Here is a 5,795-nt window from a genome sequence, read left to right as displayed (position 1 = left end):
CTCGTATATATTACTTCTTATTATTATTATACTACTACTACTCTACTGTGTGTGTGTGTGTGTGTGTGTGTGTGTGTGTGTGTGTGTGTGTGTGTGTGTGTGTGTGTGTGTGTGTGTGTGTGTGTGTGTGTGTGTGTGTGTGTCTCTCTCTCTCTCTCATTCCCCACCTCATATATCCTCTTCTTACTGGTATTTCTATTGCTGAGTGACATTATTGTGCATTGTTTATTGTATTGGTCATTTCTACAGTTTTTCACTTCTGTCCACACCTCATCTCTCTTGGGATTACAGAGTCACCAGATTTTCTGTCAATATGTTTAGCCCTCACTGGAATTTTGCTTAATAATTTTGAACTAATTGATTTGTTTTATAATTGACTAACCTTATCAATTGGATAACTAAATAAAGAAATTTTGTAATCCAAGTACATAATCTTGCAGCCTCCTAGTTCTCATTGTCTTCCAAAATAATTTAACTTGACTTTTTCAGCCTCTTCTGAATAAGTAAGGCAATCACTTTTCGTAGCATTACCTTTCTTTCATAATCTTCCAAGGTCATCAGGTTCACATAACTTGATGCCTGCTAGCTTACCAAGCAATCCATAAAACAGTATGCTTACTAATATAATTACCAAGCATAGTGTTATCAATATGAAAATGATTAATATTCAAGTACTAACATCCTAGGGGTTTTTTTTTTTTTTTTTTATTAAGACCATTCAAGTGTTGTGTAAATTCTTTAATAAGGGATAAATATTGTATTTCTCTCAGTAAAGCCTTTAATTTTGCTAGTTCTGCATTAGATTCTAATTTTCCAAATACTTTTATTTCATTATTTGTTACGAGATCTCGCAGGGTTGGCATTTCTATGTTTAATTCTGCCACCATGTACCTAGTCTTACTTTTCATGCTTTAGTGTAAACTTCTACCTTGTCTGTGTCCTGAGCATTTGGATCACATACTCTTAGAATATCATTTTCATTCACCTCTAGATAAATGTGTTGTTTGAAATAGGTATGAATGGATTATCAGTATTCACCAAGCACAAAAGAATTATTTAATGTTACAGGCAATGAAACTGCCTTGCATAATGTATAATTTAAACAATCTATCTGTTGCTTTGAAAGGTGTATATAAACATACTTAGGGTATTCTTCAATTTATACTTTGTCTCCCCATGCATAGTACATTTAAATTTGGTCACCATGTGAACAGTAATTGTGGTGAAAGTCTTATCTAACACTCTCCCTAGTTGGCTAGGGGGTTACAAATACAAACTTAGCTGCCTATCCTCAGCTGCTGCATTAAGTGCTTGAACTAATTCAACATTCTTTTCCACTGTTTTCTACAGCAAGTTATAACTACTGTAGGTTGTTTTGAATTTCTGAATTCAAGACTAGCTTGTTTATCTAGTAAGTGTATCATTTCTTTCAATAACTGTCTCTGGTGATCTACATTTATATTTAACTCTTAAATTACCTGTGGTTACAGTACCAGATACAAATTTTAGAATACTATATCCAGCATTAATCAACCCTCTCTTTTGTCTACTTCTATCTGAAATAATAATAAAAGTTTTTAATGTCATTTAATTCCATTAACAAATCACTCACTTCATTATGATATTTTACAGTTAACTATTTATAATTTTCTATTAATCATGTTTGTATTACTTTAAACACTTGAGTTATAGCTACTTCATTAATAGTCAAAGTGGTTGCCTTTCCATTATTAGGTTTAAAATTTAGTCTGGTTTTGCAGTTAAAAAAACTCAAAAGTAAACAATTCTTCACATAATCTAATTAACATAAACATATTGTGAGAATGGTATTACTTCAGCAATTGACCATTTGTCACTTTGCAGAATATTTTTCTTTGATGAATAATATACCAGCTCCATTTTCCACTATTAACTATACTTACATTTTGTCCTACCATAGATATCATCCACACCAGGAGGATAAGAACAAGCATTCTTGTGGCATATCTGTAAGTATACTTAATTAATATTCTATATAAAACTGTTACATCTTCTTGAATAGTTTAACATACTGTTAAATGCTTCGCATAGTCCAATGGCTTCTACTTATTGCATTGAAGTTTTCCAATTGAGTGCGACTACTTATGGAATGAATTTGACCTGTCTTTTTCTCCTAATAGGTGGGTCCTAGATCCTAAGCTGATTAGCTATTGGTCCATACGACCTCATGTTATGATTGTACATTTCAGTAGTTGGTATCCGTGTTGTGTCAACACTAGCATCTGCTATCGGTGGTGAACCTTGTACACTTGCAGTACTGGGTTCAATTGTGCTATCTGTTAATACCTTCAATGGTACTTGTATCCTGTTTTCTGACCTCGCTTGCATCTGCTGTTGTAGCTTCAGTGTTAATAATAATAATGTCATCATCTTGAGGCAAAGGGTTTATAGTTTTATCCTCTATATGTTCAGTGTAATTATCATGTAATTCAACATCATCCGTAATTTTGAATTTCTTATCCTTTGTTTCACTAATGCTGATTTAGCTGCTAGCTGGCTATGTTCTGTTGGCTTAGTTTCCTTAATCTTCTTTAATCTATTAAATTCACCATAAAATTCACTGGCCTTGTTTGTATGATTCTAAAAAATCCCTTCCACAACTTTAGTTTTTTGTATTTTATTTTAAAAATGAGGGTTGAGTACAAAAATACCTTATCCTGCCTAGGTTAAGTGTTCATTTGCTACCTCAAGTGAGACTTGCAATGTCTATAGCTTGTTTAATTTATAGTCTTCATCTATCACACAATTCACTTTTCTATGAGATAGTATCTGTTGCATTGATAGCATTATATCTCTGCTATGTAATAGAAAGACAGGATATTTCCTGTTTGGATTTGCTTGCTGCATTTTTGTATGCTGGTAACAATGAGGGAACCTGCTCGTTGAATGTTTTCTGATCTTTTTCACAATATTACATCTAACAAAGTTTGGTTAAATTTTACTACTAATCCAACTGTAGTTGGATGATAAATAGTAGTTTTAATTTTCTTGACTCCTTTTAATTCCAGTATTTCTTCCATTATCCACATTAACGGAACAATACAAAGTTTATGTGGATACTAGTTTCAACATTTCACATGTCCTCTTCAGTCCAAAATTTGTTTATGGGAGAATGAGAAACACATAAATTGCTTATTTTATAACAGAAGTTTTCTAATTCTTTGAATAGCATACAGCCTTTAGATCCATTGAAATTTGGAAATATTTGGATTAATGAACTTTTCAGAATTCTCCTTTTGACATAACTGTTTAAGAAATAGAATCAACCTTAAGAATTTACTGCCAAAGCTAAATACAAAGGATGATTAAGGATCAAAAACTACCTTTTGGTAATTCAGTGGTTTGAAATGATAAAATGAGTCTAATAAAGACTTTTATAATTGCCAAAAAGCTGCACGACAAATTGAAGAACATACTTCTACATAGCCTAAGGTAAATATTTATTCAAGGTAGTAAAGAAATTTGTTGCAAGACAATTAGAGTATAAAGAAATAAGATTAAAAATAAATTTGATAACGTATTTAAAAGTAGTATATGGTTTAAAGTTTTCCAGTTGGATAAGAATATTGTAATTCTGTCTTCATACACTCTTACAGACCTAGAAAAAGTAACATTATGGTCTCTCCTTTTCTTTCAAAAATGCTGATCTCAACTTTGACCTTTGGATGTTATGATGATTGAAGGCAGTAATGAAGATTTGAACTTTTTAACTGGGTGTTTGAAAGCCACACTTTTTCATAATGGAAAAGAAGAATTAAAGATTTCCCACTGTCTCATTTGAAACTAAGAAAAATTGGAAAAAAAATAAGGGTATTGTAATAACCAAAATCTCAAAAAACAAATCAAAGAGTCACCTCACAGTCACTGATGGCCACTTCACGGAGAACTGCGAGAAAGTCAGGACTGTGGTGGCATTTTTCCTTCACAGCATCAAATCACCTTAGAGAAGTTCAGACTCAGTGCAGAATGGATGACCTAAAACTTAAAGATGGAATTCATTCTTTTACATGCTGGAGCATTTTGATGACATACCCATATCATCAACTGTGATCCTACTGGGCAAGATAAGCATGAATGAGCTTGACCTATGAGGAAGTCAAAAAGCTGAAACCGATTGTCATTACCTTTTATTCAGTTCAAAATTACATGTATTCAAAAAAATGTGAGTGTTTTTGATACTAAGCAATTACCTTAACATTCTCATTAAATAAAATTAATATTGTAACTTAAATAAATGTACATTTCATACATGTAAGAAAACGTTAGCTTCTAGTAAACACTAAAAATGTATTTCTTATAGATTCTTACCTCCATTTACAGAATGGCTTTTCCCAACTTGAACTGCCTTCTATATGCACCAATTGTAGCTCACTACTAGCCTCACACATGTTCACATCAGGCAGCTGCACGATAGCATGCAAAAACCCTCTACCAATAGGAGTGTGACATAACTCCAAGCATAGCTGACTCCCTCTATGCAGCTTAGCCCAAGATTGAGCAACAGAAAAAGAAGACACTAGAAGTGGGGAGGACAGGTGGGAAATACAAGTAGATGTAAGAGTATATCAGAAGTACATTTTCAGTGTAGGAAAATGTTAATTTCCGATAAGATATCTTACCTCTGCAAGAATCCGACAATGACCTGGTGGAGAGACCTGTGTACCATTACCTAGATGACCCCATTCAGAAAGTGCCCAAAGGAAGCCCATTGGGTGTGCAATTCAAGTAGGCACAGCTACAAAGGCTAAAGTCGCAAACAAAATCGTGTACCGCCTCAGTAGGGGAAACTGACTACAGAACTCCCATTGATGGGGTGGACAAGTGTAATTAATGTTAGCCTCATTTTTGCATTGACCTACATCCAATCTTATTCTGCTTGCCATTTTGAAGAGGAAACAATTTTCTTCTACCTTGTTCTTTTTCAGTGAAAATACGGTAAATATTGTCAAACATCCGTTTTAAAATATATGTAGAAACTATTATTTATGAACTTAATATAATAGTTTAAACTTCAAATGTTTTGAGGTAGTTACATACGTTCTGATGTCTGAAAAATCAATTGTAATGGTTTTGGTGTGGGATGATGCACAATGCTTCAAAATCACTCGCAAGTTGAGCATTCAAAGTATCATAACTTATGTCTTGGCATCTTGCTTCACTCTTTGTGTGGCTGATGTTTGTTTACATCACGTTGAACAACACAAACAAACATTCAGATTATTTACTAATACAAAGTTAATAAAAATGAAAATTATTTAAAGTTTAAAAAGGCTCTACTCTCACCCAAGTTAAACTTGTTCTCTGTCCCTGACTGCCCTGACAATTTTATTTAATACACCCCCTCCCTCACCAGGCATCACAAGATGAATAGCAAGAAAAATGGCAGCACCCAGTCTTTCAATCCTTTACCTTGAATAGCATGGCAATATTTCTTCCAGTCTTGTAGTTCAAGTTTCTAAAATTGCTTATAAATCAATTCAGAAGTTTCCAAGCTGGTCTGGGGGTCCACAATAGTACTTAGAGGTCCAAAGTAATACAATCAAATTTATGAAATTACCATTCACTGAAAGAGTAACGAATAAAATAAAATGGAGTTTCTCTCAACTTACTTATATAAAATTGAAATATCAAAATTAGATAAATGTGGATCCAGATCTTTATTTGAAACTGGCAGACAATGACCCAGAAATTTGAAAGATTGTTTCAGGAAAGCAGAATTATCCTTCAGATTAAATCAAGTCATAAGTATTTTTTTT

The sequence above is a fragment of the Limulus polyphemus genome, unplaced genomic scaffold (assembly GCF_000517525.1).
Source record: "Limulus polyphemus unplaced genomic scaffold, Limulus_polyphemus-2.1.2 Scaffold1020, whole genome shotgun sequence".
NCBI classification, from domain to species: domain Eukaryota; kingdom Metazoa; phylum Arthropoda; class Merostomata; order Xiphosura; family Limulidae; genus Limulus; species Limulus polyphemus.
The sequence above is the reverse complement of the archived record's forward strand: the minus strand, read 5'-3'. Positions refer to the sequence as shown.